This window comes from Gadus morhua, chromosome 15, assembly GCF_902167405.1.
Source record: "Gadus morhua chromosome 15, gadMor3.0, whole genome shotgun sequence".
NCBI classification, from domain to species: domain Eukaryota; kingdom Metazoa; phylum Chordata; class Actinopteri; order Gadiformes; family Gadidae; genus Gadus; species Gadus morhua.
In genome coordinates this window covers 9,302,848-9,318,570 of record NC_044062.1, presented here as the reverse complement: position 1 = coordinate 9,318,570, position 15,723 = coordinate 9,302,848, and the positions used below count along the sequence as shown (strand labels likewise).

General features: G+C 41.5%; 2 protein-coding genes across 3 annotated transcripts in view; both read left to right on the top strand.

The window, feature by feature from the left end:
* The window catches only part of LOC115559437 (NLR family CARD domain-containing protein 3-like), a 33,280-nt gene that overhangs the window by 5,548 nt on the left and 12,009 nt on the right, over nt 1-15,723 (top strand). The window lies entirely within an intron of this gene.
* The window catches only part of LOC115559454 (neoverrucotoxin subunit beta), a 544,561-nt gene continuing 539,148 nt past the window's right edge, over nt 10,311-15,723 (top strand). For both annotated transcript variants that reach the window (XM_030378215.1, XM_030378217.1), the window contains exon 1: nt 10,311-10,374. The gene's annotated coding sequence lies outside the window, so the exon portion shown is untranslated. The remainder of the gene's footprint in view (nt 10,375-15,723) is intronic.

Sequence of the window (15,723 nt, the reverse complement as noted above, 5' to 3'; positions counted from 1 at the left end):
AATGAATATGAATCAGCCTGTTAACTCACTTTAGTGGCCCTGTCATGCCAAATTTGTACCGGCTGCCAAATTTGTACCGGGCGCGTCATCCATATGTAATCCATTCCAAACCTGCCTGGCAACAGATGAACGCGTCGTCCGTTGCCTGGCAACGGACGATCGCGTTGAATGACGTGAAAGGTTCACGAACATTCGCGAACCTTCAAGCTCGTTCATTCGCAGTTGTCTGTTATCTGTATTGTGCTATTTCGTCCTTGACCTGCTTTAAACACTCAGTTTACTTGCTAAATTTGATTTAACAATTAAATACAATACAAATATAAAGTAAAAACAAGTGTTATCTATCGATCCGTTTTCTGTATTATGTTATTTCGTCTTTGGCAACATGAGCGCGAATGTTTTTTGAAACCCGCTTTAAACACTCAGTTTACTAGTTAAATTTGATTAAACAATTAAATACAATACAAATATAAAGTAAAAACAAGTGTTATCTAGCGATCCGTTTTCTGTATTATGTTATTTCGTCTTTGGCGACATGAGCGCGAATGTTTTTTGAAACCTGCCCGGCAACGGACAACCCTTACGTAATCATTTGTCCGTTGCCTGGCAACGGACAACTGTTGACGTGCCCGGTACGAATTTGGCAGCCGGTACAAATTTGGCATGACAGCCCCATGAAACAATGTGAAGCTCAACATGTGAATCATGTTTCCCGGTTTAAAGACAACATGCTGCTCTCTCTTTGTTAACATGTGAATAATGTTTCCCTGTCTAAAGACAACATGCTGCTCTCTCTTTGTTAACATGTGAATAATGTTTCCCTGTCTAAAGACAACACACTGCTCTCTCTTTGTCTCCCCAGTGTGGAGCAAGGTGGAGAGTGGAGGCTGAAACCAGCTCTAAAGAAGTGTAAGTGTCTGTTTAGTTTGATTCATCAAAACACACATTCACTATAGAGATGGAGGGCCCGATTTTAACGGTCTGAAACGCAAGTGGGAAGCGCAAAGCGCAAGTAGCTTTGTGGGCGGTTCTACGGCGCTATCGCTATTTTACAGGCGGATAAATGACACTTGCGTCGCGGCGCAAGTGTCAAAAGGGTTGGTCTGAAGCAGCCTAGTTACCCGTAGGTGTGGTTTGGGCGTAACGTCCAACAAACCAATGAGAGTGCCAGCTCCCATCGCCTTTAAGAGCCATGAGCGCATTTGAATCGGACAAGTTGATATTTTGACAGCGCGTCTGCAGTCTCCGATGAGATAGACATGAAACAGATGCACATGAATTTCAAACTGCAAATGGCTTAGTTTATTGCCAAATAATATGGCCTAATTCACACATGGAATAAGGGGTTTTCTTCCACAACTTCAGAAATACTGAGTCCTCAAAAATTCGGCAAAGAAAACGTATGTGATACAACATATGATATGCGGTAACTGTGGTTCTATTTAATGATATACGCAATACATTATAAACATTGTTTCTTATCAGTATTGTATGCTATCCTAATATGCATGTGTCCCGCGGTAATAGACATTGCCATTGATTGTATTATGCGTTACGTGTTTAGTTTGCATGTGTTTAAACAGAGCACACACGCGCGGCCGCATTCATTCATTCTTTTTAACACTCACTCGTGGTAAAACAATGTTTTTCACGATCAAATACTCATCAATCCCAAAAGTTATGGGCATGTAGGCCTACACGATGTCTCTGTCAAGAAAATATTTGTTTGCTGTACGGTGTTTGCAGATGCATTGATTTAAAAGTACAACTTATTACCGCTGCATCAGCTGTTCTTTCCCAAATAATTTACCAAGAATGTGCGGCTAGGTAGATGGGAGAAGCAAAGTGTATGCGCGAGGTGCACAAGCAATCCGTATGCATCGCATGCGCATGTATGCATGCGCCCTTAAAATAGTATCTGAACAACGCGCCACTGACTTTAAACCAGGTATTTCCTGGTCAGTAGCACAATGGTATTCAGAAACGGCAAAATACCGTTTGCGCCAGAACACGCCTCCTCCTTCCGCCGAACCGCCCCTTGGGGCGCATGATCAATCCCTAATTTACCGGCGAGTGGCGGTGGTGGGAAAAGAACGCTCTGCGCCAGTTGTAAACTAGCAATGACACATGCACCAGTGACTAAGTCACTTGCGCCGGATGCAAGATAGGGCCCGGAAAGTCCATCCACACAGCAGGAGGTGACGTCCGTTCAGTCAAATCATCCTGGGAACGAAGATGATGTTTGACATCATCTTCATCAAACTGTTGATGTTTAATCATCTTTATTCTAGAATAATCTATATTTCGTTTTCTGTTGATATTTGCTTCCTAGTGAATGTTCAAGCATTAAGAAATATTTACTGCGAGCAACCAGCAGTATGAGGGCTAAAACATGTGAGAGTTTGATCCCTGTGTGCTTAAGAGACATTTCATATATTTGGTTTGTTTCAGACAGAGGACAGCACAAAATGATGTCTGTGATAACGATAAAATGGCATTCAATAATCACTTTGAGAGACCTATTTGTTTTAGACATTTCATATATTTGGTGTAGGCCTACTTGTTATATTGTAGGCTATATAATATAAACAGAACTCAGCTGGGTTTAGAAGGAGCTTCCAATGACCCTCTCTGGGGCCACCAAGGGTGTCGTATTTTTTAATGTGTTCTAGCAATTTGAGAGAATTGTAGCAAGTTTAAACGATATGTTAAGCGATGGCTCCTGTCTCTAGGATGGTTGTATACATGGTCTTCCTGACATGTAAGGCCTTAACTGTCTGAAGCCTTTACCAGGATAGACGCTGAAGATGGCAGGAGAGTAGGGATGGGAATTGATAAGAATTTCACGATTCCGATTCCGATTCTGCTTATTGATCCGATTCCTTATCGATTCTCTTATCGATTCTCATTGGGTGAGAAAATAAGTACAAATGTGTTTGTTTGTATTACATCTCTTTAATATCTGATCAGAAGTGCGTCTAGTATTAGGAAATTGTACATTTTCACATCAATTGGTCTAGACAAAAAAATATTTTGGCTTTTTAAGCCCAAATGCCATCATTATGTGCCATAAAACTAAAAACACAGACTGAAAACAGTCAAGTAAGAGCTTGTGCCTTTTGGAACAGTGCTCATTTGCATTCAACTTGTAACAAAATTCAACTGACATAAACAAAATAAATAAGCGACATTCCTGCAAATGAATTGCATGCTGTGTAGCCAAATGTTTCAGCATATTGGAGGTAGTTCCCCCCTTTGATGAAATGGAAACTTTACAATTGTTGCAAGTGGCAATATTGTCGTCTATTTGCGTGAAATACAACCAAGCTCACGACATTTGTCGCCCGTTCGTGAACCTTTGTACCTTTGAACCTTTGAACCAAAACAAAGCAGCGTGTGTGTGACATCATGACGCATTTGCCGCGACCGGAACCGATAAGCGGAATCGTTAAGCAGGCTTGCTAATGATTCCAAGGAATCGGTTGACTCGGCATCGGTTCTGAACAAGAATCGGTTCTTGATTCCCAGGTTCTCGATTTCCCCCCTCCCCCTTCTGCGTCCCTGGTGTCAGCCCCCTGATGGTGCCTTGTTCTCCCCTCAGATTCCTGTGAATTCACACTGGACCCAAACACAGCCCACAGACAACTCTCTCTGTCTGAGGACAACAGAAAGGTGACGCGGGTTACAGTGGAGGAGTCGTATCCTGATCACCCAGAGAGATTTGACACCTGGGGACAGGTGTTGTGTAGAGAGGGTCTGACTGGCCGCTGTTACTGGGAGGTAGAGTGGGAAGGGTGGGTTCATATAGGAATGACATATAGTGGAATAACAAGGGAAGGAGGGGGTACTGACAGCATGCTTGGAGGGAACAACAAGTCCTGGAGTCTTGAGTGTAATGAAGGTTGTTACACTGCCTGGTACGACGATAACAAAACAGACATACGTCTCCCCCCCCCTGGCTCTAACAGAGTAGGAGTGTATCTTGACCGGCCTGCTGGCACTCTGTCCTTCTACAGATTGTCCCCAGGTGGAGGAGGGTCCTCAGACACACTGACACACATCCACACCTTCCAGTCCACCTTCACCCAGGAGGAACTCCTCCCTGGGATTGGGTTTTGGAAATCTAATTCCTCAGTATCTCTGTGTCAGTTGTAGACACACACACACACACACACACACACACACACACACACACACACACACACACACACACACACACACACACACACACACACACACACACACACACACATTCTTTTTTATTTTGTAACTCCATACAATAAGGAATTTATTGACTTCAATATATTGAGTTTCAATGTTCATTTTTCAGATCAGGAGAATGCAATCTTTTTTTAAAAAAAAAGAAAAAGAAAAGAGTTTTCAGCGATGCTCAAGTTGTCATTCAGTTATCAGTTATTATTACATTTGTATCTTTATCGATCGCTCTATTAGTAAATTCTGTTGTATTTCTGTATCAAACATTTTTGATTATTCTTGTACAAACACAGTTATGTCACTATATATTATGTTGATGTTGATTTGTATGATTTAAATAGTCCTACACACAGTCCTACACGACTGAAACAAACAGGGTCCTGGATCGGTATAGAGAGTGTATTATATGTACTGGGGTCATGGATCGGGATAGATGTTATTATTAAATGTGTTGAGGCATCTTCAACACGTACAAAAACAAACTTACTAACTAATTGTTATTAATGAATAATGTTTGTATGGTATGTGATTATTGTCATGATTGAACTCGACATGTGTCCTTTCTGGTTGTAGTTTTTAAACAGAAATAAAGTTGGTGCCATAACCAAGTATGGCCACTAGACGGTAGTGTTTCTAATTTCCTCACAAAATTCTGAATTCTGAATTGTGAACACTTTTGAAATGGGATAGATGGATAGATACAGAAATATAAGTATTCTATCGTCTCCTGGTCCTTCTTTAGTGGTCAGTTTAGAAATCCTCTGCATGGAGAGTAACTTTACAGGTGTCTCTGTTACTAAACAAAGTGCAGTGTGAGTATTAATCCAAGAAGGAGACATTTAGTAACGCCTGCCTCCTTCTCAGGGCCGGCGCTCGGCATAGGCGACCTAGGCGATCACCTAGTGCGGCAAATGTTTTTTTATTTTTTTATTAATTAAAATATACGAAACAAGCGAAATGAAACCAAACTTGTTCCTAAATGGAACGGAGAAGGGATATAAAACCAAGACAACACCCACTGGATACTGGTAAAGATACACCTGGACACACCCCTATAGGCCCATATCTGTCCTTCCTGGAGACTAAAAACTATAAACAGTTGTTATAGCAAGGTGGCTAGAAGCTAAACTACCAGAACTGATTCCCTCGTTCAAACCCAAGACAATATACTACGGACCCTAACATCCAGACACAGAACTGAAGTTTAGATTCAAATGTAGCGGGGTTCTCTCTGCGTTGTGTATTTTTAGTCAAGACACTACGATGACCGGGTAGATGAAGGTATATTTATTATCACCAGCCTGCATCTGTATTACAGTAACAGTAGAACAGTGATGACTACACACGTCTCTCATCAATATGCTCTACTGCGCCTCTCATTCAAAGTCCAAAAACAGAGAGAACAGAAAGACATTTTGTGTACACTCGCACAAAGAGTGTGACACCAACATATTCACATTACATGGACTCTTTTTTCAAGAAAATAAATGTGTAGAAAAAACACTCAAAATGGCGTACAAAATAGCTTGCAATTCTCCTTAAAATAAACTAAATTAGATGAAAAACTATCTAAACAGTACCATCTACCATCTATCCAACATACCTGTGTTAGAGTAACCGTAGAACAGTGATGACTACACACGTCTCTCCTCAAGATGCTATACTGCGTCTGTTAATCATCGACAATACTGTTCTCAATACATGACGGAAGTTGAAATCTTGTAAACGGAGCACCCTCACACTTTATAGAAACGACTGCACAACAGGTGCGACAAATTCAAATTAGTTTGAAACACAGACATGAACAACTAAATGCATGACAATTGTAGCACAAAGCATGAGCTAGTTACAATTATCATCATCACCGTCGATAAGTGAGAAATACTATTTACATAATTTACCAAAAAATTAACAGAGCACAGGGATGCATACCTTCTCTTTCAACGTCCAGACACAGAGAACGCAAACTAGCGCATTACCGCACTTCCCTTACTTTGACCACTCTGATCTTTCAAAATAAGAGACCTCTGCATACCTTATAGGAGGGGTCATCAACCTTTTTGAACATGAGTGCTACTTAATGGGTACCGAGTCATACGAAGGGCACCCAGTTTGATACACTCTTCTGAAATAACAAATTTGCTCAGTTTGCCTTTAGTTATATATCATTATGTAAGGGATAATGTATAGAACGCCGGTCATTATCGAGAAAATAAGCCCAGACAGGGCGAACAGGACACCGACGCGCAGCGGGGGTGTCTTGCTTCGCCATGAAGGGGCTTATTTTACGATAATGACCGGCAAAGTTCTATACATTATCCCGCTTATTACACGGCTACTTCCCAAAACGAAACAATTTATTTACAATGTATTTGTTACCAGCATTCATAGTGTTGATCAGCAGAGAAATAGTCCGCCCAAGACGTTGACGGCGTCGCTTAGCAACCGACAGCGCTTGGGTTGATACATATCCTGCTTATTACATTGACAAGTTACCGGACTACGTGCGGAGTGATACCAAAGGCAAAAAGTCCTTTTGTTTACCTTGACAGCGGTCATTATTCATCCGTTGCCGATGAATTATCAAAAAAGAATTGACCGCCGGAAGTTGTGAAGTGCCCATGCAAGTGAACGGAACGTTAAAAAGACCCGTGTAATAATATTGATTAATGATACTCATCTATGTGAAGACACTGATCATGTTAATGATTGTTCACAATAATTATCAACAATGACTTAAAAAAGATGGGAAAGAGTTGTATGAGTTGTGCTATTTTTAGAACAGGCCTGCGGGCGCCTCATATGATCCTTGCGGGCGCCCTGGTGCCCGCATGGACGGGCAATGTGTTGGTGACCCCTGCCCCCTATAGTGTAGCTCAAACTAATGGCGTGGTCCACCGGCGGGTGCGGGTCCGTTCGGTGTTCAAAGGTGTGGCACGGTTCACGTTTCCCACGCCAAAGGTGGGTGGGGTCTGGACTGACCCGTGATGAGCCGTACTCATCTCGCAGTACTCCTCCGTTGGGGTACTGATACGTCCGGTGCTTAGAAGTTCGAGCTACACATGCTGTCCGTTGATTGGTCGACAGAATCGTCACTTCCGTGCGACAGGGGAATAATAACAAACAAACACAGTCCCACGGACGTCCTACATAGTCCCTCTTTGTTTATTGTGTCACGTTCTTATCTTTACTTGGATTTATTAGCAGGTCACATTGTGTTGGGCTGCCACGAGGTCACGATGTTTATGAAGCTGCCGCGGCGATCAACATCCGGCTTAAACCCCGCCCTACCATAAGGGTACTGTCGGCGGTGGAAACGCAAGCCGTGACTGAGCTGGGCCAAACCGCACCTTCACTACTGGGCCAAGGCGGGCCGGGCCGAAGCGCACCCGCGGTCGAAAACACGGCCTAAGAGTCTCTGCTTACAATCTAGCGCGACAATATCACACTGCTACACAGAAAAGCTTCTGACTTTGATAATAAGGGAGATATCAATATCATTATATTCCTGATAAATCAATCAACAAGAATATAAATATAGATAAGTTCCTTCATTCATGGAGAGGTGTTATACCAGGTAGCCCTCTTTCCTCCATCCTGATCTCTTGGTGGAACAGGATGGAGAAACAGAACGGACACGTTAAAGAAATAGTGACGCCAGGCGTCAAAGGGGGGAACTACCTAATACATTGCAGTATTATGAATGTTACGAACTGGGAGTGGCGACACCGTTGGGATCTATAGGAACAATTACCGCCTATCACCAAAGGTGTCCCTAAAGAGAACAAAACGGAAATCTTTGAGATACCACTTTAAGGTCTTTCAAGTTACTGAATCAACAGAAGCATAGAGATGTATGAGCTAAGGGGAGGAATATAAATGCTTACTCTGTAAAGTGAGATCGATGAATTAGCCCTGAAACTTCAGAAAATTTGAACAAAGCATAGTAGTGTGTGTGTGTGTGTGTGTGTGTGTGTGTGTGTGTGTGTGTGTTTGTGTATGTGTGTGTGTGTGTGTGTGTGTGTGTGTGTGTGTGTATGTGTGTGTGTGTGAGACGTCTACCTCATAGAGCACAGAGACAAACGCTCAAATTAGCCTCCGCATATTTGTTGAATAGTGAATTTGCTCAAAAATTGATTTGTTTGCTGATAGCCTGCTGCTGTGGAATTGCGGACAGATGTCATCATAATTGGCCCATGTAACAAGCAACGCCTTTAAGGTGGGAACAGTCAATTCGGTTCCTCTCGTCTGCCCAAGTATTGTTCATTATGAAAAGATCAGCGGGAGCATTAGTGCCAGGCAGACACACCAAACTGCCAAATTAGACATATGTTTTGTACGGAATCTCCCTGCTTCTGAAAAGGGCGAACATCTCCACCCAGCGCTTGTCCGCTGGTTTCCATCAGCATTCCACTGTGCGACCATCCCTGTTGCGTATGCCCTCACACATTGTTGAAATCATATGCTGGATGCTTTAATGCATCTATGTGTTTTTTAGTTAATGACCACGTTTGGCTATGTTATCGTGGAAAAAAGGGGACATTTCATAGTGGTTGGTGTAAACCGGGACATTTGAGCGTCCCAACAGGCTTTTGGCGGGACCCTTGACACGCAAAAATTGTGACTGTCTCCGGTAACAATGGGAAGTCTGGTCACCCTACCTCAACCATCGCTTGAGAAGGAGAGACGCTCACTCTTTAAACGGTCCCTTTCTCCTCGACTTAAGAAGGATCTGTCGTAACGTTACTGGTTTTCAGGTCATCCGTCCCTTGGAGTAAATCTACATGAAATAGCTTTACGTTAATTGTGTTAATTTTTGTAGCCATCTAGAGGATGTACATCCTTCAATGACACGCCCTCTTGTGACGTCCCCGTCTCTAAACATCTACAAAACGTCTTGTAGGAGTGAGGAGACTGTGACATCACAAGAGGGCGTGTTTTTGGCACATCTTGATGCCAACAAAACCGTTCCTAACGAGAGAAGATATGTGTTATGCAAATGAGTTTGGCTGCCAGTCAGGAGAAGGCCTCAACAGGAGGTAGCTGCTGCTGGTACCGCCCCAACGACCGACTGCATGAACACCAAGAGACACATCTTTATCAGAGAGAAGCCGACTCCACCCTTAAGATACAGACGAGCGCATATGCATTAGAGTGGACAACATGGAATTGCCACCCTTATGGAATCTTTATTACATTATTTAATACATTCAGTTAATAATCAGTAGAACTTCACCCCTACCAGAGCAGACCTTCTATGATCTCTTACTCTTTATATTGAACTCTCAGAAACAGTGAAGAATGTGAGATATAAATCGGTATAAACCTGTACTGTTTCAACCTTCTGTGTTTAAAATGCTTTTCCAATGAAAACACATTAAAGTGAAGGTCAGCTAACGTCTCGCTGTGTTTGAGCTTCAACAGAGTGAAGTTATGAATGGAGGTGCGGCCGCACCTCCATTGGTATGAGGAAGAATACGTGTGGTATGAGGAAGAAAACGTGTGGTGAAGATTACATTTTTGTGAGATTGTACTGATCACCTGAAACACAGGAGAGGCCTTCTCTAGTTTGTGTGTTTCTATTCTATACATTAATTACATTTCTCTCTTCGTGGAAATCATGCAAACACTTTACAATAAGGGTGCATTAATGAACCATTAATTTACATTAGTTAATGCAGTCATAAGCAAGCAAGCAATTAATGAATAATAATCATTTCATGATGGTGTTCATTTTTGTTTATAGTGTCCCTATGAACTTAATACACATGTGAACCATATGTATAATAATTGTTATAAATGCATTAACTAATTTTAATGTATGGGTAAGTGCTAATGAAATCCTGGAACTGAGGAGGACAGGTGTGGCGATGCATCAGTGACTGAGTGTCTCTACCTGCTGTTTGAACCAACAAGTGTCTCTTTGTATTTGTCTGAGCTTCTAAACATCACAGCTCCGTCCATTGTTCATATTTTAATTAAGTGGTTATTCTTCATCACTGAGTGAAGTTATGGAACAGCAGCCTATAAGAGGTTAATCAGAGAAGAGTTTGAACTGGGAGGGGAACTGGACCAACTGGTTCACAACATCATCCTTTCCTTGTTGTTGTGTTGGATGGTTTGGTGCTGAACTCTTCATCACAGCAGGGAGAAGACAAGGTACTGTAGTCAACACGCTCTGCTTATATCATAATTCATAGGTTGAGTTATATTTCTGAAAACATAATGTAATGTAATGTTACTGCTTTCTAAACTTTGGTCAACTTGACACTTCTCACATTGTTAATTAATTGGTTTGTATGTTGACATTTACTTGGATGAAAATTGTATTCATCTTTATTCAAACTATTGATCGGATAAGGAATTGAATATTATTATGTTTAAGATCATTAATACTAATACAACTTGTATAATTATTATAATACAATGTATTTTGTTTCAATTGTATTGTTATTATGATATGTGCTAAAATTATTATTATTATTATTGAGTTACTATTATATATTTTATGTTATTATTATTATTATTATGATCGTTTTAATTGTAAAATTAATCTCATTATTGTCATTATAAGAAGAAGAGGGCCAGATCTGGCGAGCTGGTTCTGATCTAATCGTCACGAGGAAGTCCAGTTTAAGGTCGTCAGTCATACTGGTTCAACAGGACAGAAAACCTCAGAGGATGATTTCCTCATAGTGAGCGTATCTGTCTTCTGGTTTCCCTGCAGACGCACTTGAAGCCCTGAGACATTCTGTGTGAGTGATAAAGTTATCAGTGGTTTGTAGTAAACACTGGGCAGCATCTCCAAGTCTTTCCCCTTGTTGAGACTGAGAACAGCAATGAACGGCAATGACCGGCAATAAGCAGGTTCTATAAAAGCAGGGAATAACCGAATGCTGAATGACCAAAGAAACAATCAGTTGTTGTTGTGTTTGTATCCAGGTCTCCAGTCTACTATCAATCAGAGGAGAGAGGAGCGGGTCCTACCTCTAAAACCACTATGTCTCGGAAACATGGCCACAAGAGAAAAGCTATGAGGTAAAAAGAGGCTCTCTCACTGTCTGTGACTGTTGTCCATCTCAGAGCTCAGCCGTGACACATAATGACACCATCATTATTCTGAGTGGCTAAGAATTTTCAGTAATGGGAATAACAATAACAATGGGAAGACAAGTCTGTTTAAAACCCGAAATCTTGTGTACTGGACCGCTCCAAGCTAGATTGAGCAGGTTGTTAGACCTCTTGATTGTTTGAGGTGCCATCAGATGGTAAATGGTAAATGGACTGCATGAATACAGTGCTTTTATAACCAGTGGCCACTCAAAGCGCTTTACTATACCGTGGTTTGTTGTTGGCTATTCGACAGATATTCGGATATTAATTTCAAATGAAAAATAGCTTTTTGCTCAATAACTTCTGAGTTAAGGGACCCAGACACCCCAGACCAATGCAGACCTGTCCTGCATTACATCCAGCGATCAGCTTTAAATATGACGACTATATGCTAAATATCACTTATATTGTATCAAAATAATGTAATAACTAATATACTAACATACTGAATAACTAATTTCTGTCTTTTAATTTCCTTTGTTGTTGCAATATCAAATGTCGTAATATCTTTTATGTTTTATGTATTGACTATTGTTTATTGGGTGTGTGCATGAGGAATGTGTGTCTCTGTGAGATCATTTTGGTTGAAGATGTCAATCATACTCATGTCCTGAGATTATTTATGTCTGTCAAAAAGCAATAAAACATTTGAATCTCAGAAAAAAAAGATCCCGAAGAGTCCAGCAGCAGACAGCAGACCCTGGACCCAGCTGTGTCCCCATGAAGAGTGACAGCTCTATGATACAACCTGTTGGATATGAAGATGTAAATCAGAATACTAAGCGAAGGTAAGCATCTGTCAGATTATAAAATATATCAGACCAACATAGAGTCCTAGAGTCCTGAATCACAGATGGTTGATGTTTATATTGAAGAGTCCAGCAGGAGGCAGCAGACGCCCCTGGACCCAGCTGTGTCTCCTTGAATATTGACCGCTCTATTGGTCAACCTCCTGAACTAAAAGAACGACGCCCCTCCAGAGAGGAGAGGTAGGAGTTTCAAACAGACGTTGAACAACCAACCAATTGGTTGTAATCAGACTTTACTGATCAGACATAACAAGTCAGGAGAAACAAAATAGTTGTGGACCTTCAATGTAGAATCTTTCAAATTTCTTTCAAAAGACATGATAAGCCAATAGAGGCAATGAGCTTGACTCCAAAAATGATATGTCTCTTGAATTTGTTGTCATAAGGGAACAACACAAACAGAGTCATCAAATCGAAATAAGGGTAAAGACACTGTGTTAATACGTAGGCTTCCAGCTCTTTTTCCTGCACATGATATCACTACTTTTGAAGTCATGACTCTACTGAAGCCTTATCCAGCGTATGTCTAGGTGGACACGCCCACTTGTGATGTCAGAAGCGGCATATTTTCCAAACAGCTAGTAAAGGCTAATCACACTCACACCTGGTGGCATAATATGTGACCTTTAATAATAATTATATAGAATAGAAAAAACAAGAACTCATAATATTCAAATTAGACATTAACTAAATATGTATCTTTCATTAAATCTCAGTTGATAAAGTTTTGTCTCTCCAGGCTTCACATCCAATAATCTGAAAAGATCTTCAACTATCTGTGACTGTTGACCATCTCAGAGCTGAACAGTGATACATCATGACACCATCATTACTCTGAGTAAAAGCTGTGTGTTTGTTGTGTTGAAGCCCAGAGCAGCAGGAGAGAGCAGACTCCCCTGGACCCATCTGTGCCCCCATGAAGAGTGACAGCACTGTGGAACAACCTGCTGGGTTTAAAGATGGAAATACTTCGATCAAGAAACGGTAAAGATCTGTCATATAATCAAACACAGCAGCCAAACATCCAAGAGTCCTGAATCACAGATGGTGGTTGTTATTTTCTTGAAGAGAGGGGCCTCATTTACGTATATACAACTTTTTTACATTTTGGATTCAGTACCACCTTTCTTACGAAATAAAACTTTGGTATAGCCATCCAGTGGCTCACAAACAGTGCGATCTCTTCTCCTTTCACATGAAGCAGGTCTAGCAGACAAGGAGGTCTGTTATCAGCCTTTCTAGGCTGTCGCTATCTGTAAGATCACAATATACCAGGTATTAAAGAGGTCAATATGAGACATAAGTGAATATGCAGATGATATTCTTGGGCTGCCCTCAGAACCAACCAATACACTCTCGTCTGTGTAAATATCAATGAATCAACTGTCCTTATTTTCAGGATGCAAAGTAGACTGGTTAAAATCTTAAGCACTTCCATTGTCATCCTTCTGCCCAAAATCTCTTTCAAACAGGGCAATTCTACCCGGCCTAAAAATGCCTTCCAATATCTTGGCTTAACGTACCCTCCTCACCGTTCAGATCTAGTGAAAGTAAACCAAAACCCCCTTAAGGAAAGGTTTCAAACACAAACAGTAGCAGGTTGGTGAACCAGAGGTCATGTTGGGATGTAAACTAAAGTCAGGGGGTGGAGGGCTGGGTCTGCAGCCCAGCCTCTACATGGAACACTTCCTTAGGCCAGCTGGCCGCCTGAGAACCTTCCTCTTCTAGACCGCTCCATGGAGGGGAGAGCAGAACCTATTTACAGATGAACACACAGCGAGAAGGATGTTTCCTGCTCATGAATCCATCATATCCAGCGTTTAACTTTAAAATATGACTACTTTATGCCCCAAACTACTTTTATTGTATCTCTACAATGTTATAACTTAAAAAGCAATGAAACATTTAAATCTAAAATTATCTAGAAGAGTCCAGCAGGAGAGAGCAGACCCCCCTGAACCCAGCGGTGTCTCCATGAGGAGCGACTGGTCTATGACACTACCTGTCAGGTTTGGAGACGGAAACCCGTCTACTGAGACAAGGTAGGGACCTGTCAGATTATTGAATACATCAGCCAGACATCCTAGAGCCCTGAATCACAGATGGTCGTTGTTGTTTATCTAGCAGAGAAATGCTTAGTTTAGAAACAGCTTTAAAAAAGGTTGGATTCAGCCCAACATTGATTAACCCAGTGGCTCACAAACTGTATGATATCTTCTCCTCTGACATGATAAGGACTTAAACAAGGAGATCCGTTATGAGCCTTTCTTGTTAAGATCGCTGGCTGTAGCTTTCTGTAAGGATCACAATGTAGCAGGTTTTAAAGGGAGTGATATGTTAAACCCTTAAATACCTCCGTTCACATGCAGGGTTCTGGTTAAACCCTAAACTACCTCCATTCACATGCAGGGTTCTGGTTAAACCCTAAACTACCTCCATTCACATGCAGGGTTCTGGTTGAACCCTAAACTACCTCCATTCACATGCAGGGGTTTGGGAAAACGACCAGTCATTAAGAAAGCATCGAATAAATAGGTATTATAAAGCTAAGGAACTCATTTGAAGGACAAACCTTAAAATCTTTCAATTTACTTAGCAAACATTTCGTGTGCCCTTCATTCCACTTTGGAAATCCCTTCAACTGAGACCTGTTTTAACGCAGACGTTCTGCTCACTCAGTAGGCCAGCTGAGGCCACAGTGTTCCACTATTTAAACCAACACATATGGACCTGGACACAGAAATCCAAATACTAGACATTCCTATTCAAATATTCAGGTTCTCAGGAGGTCATGTTGGGATGTAAACTAAAGTCAGGGGGTGGAGGGCTGGGTCTGCAGCCCAGCCTCTACATGGAACACTTCCTTAGGCCAGCTGGCCGCCTGAGAGCCTTCCTCTTCTAGACCGCTCCATGGAGGGGAGAGTGGAACCTATTTACAGATGAACACACAGTGAGAAGGATGTTTCCTGCTCATGAATCCATCATATCCAGCGTTTAACTTTAAAATACGACTACTTTATGCCCTAAACTACTTTTAATGTATCTGTACAATGTAATGACTTGAAAAACAACAAAACATTTGAATCAAAAATTATCTAGAAGAGTCCAGCAGGAGAGAGCAGACCCCCCTGAACCCAGCTGTGTCTCCATGAGGAGCGACTGCTCTATGACACTACCTGTCAGGTTTGGAGATGGAAATCAGCCTACTGAGACAAGGTGAGGATCTGTCAGATTATTAAATACATCAGCCCGACATCCTAGAGCCCTGAATCACAGATGGTCGTTGTTTTTTATCTAGCAGAGAAATGCTTAATTTACTGAAACTTAAAAAACCTTTGATTCAGGCCGACATTTATTGACCCAGTAGATCACAAACTGTATGACATCTTCTCCTTTGACTTGAAGAAGGTCTTAAACAAGGAGATCCGTTATCAGCCCTTCTTGTTAAGATCGCTGGCTGTAGCTTTCTGTAAGGATCACAATGTAGCAGGTTTTTAAGGGAGCAATAAGGTTAAACCCTTAAATACCTCCATTCACATGCAGGGTTCTGGTTAAACCCTAAACTACCTCCATTCACAGGTAGGGG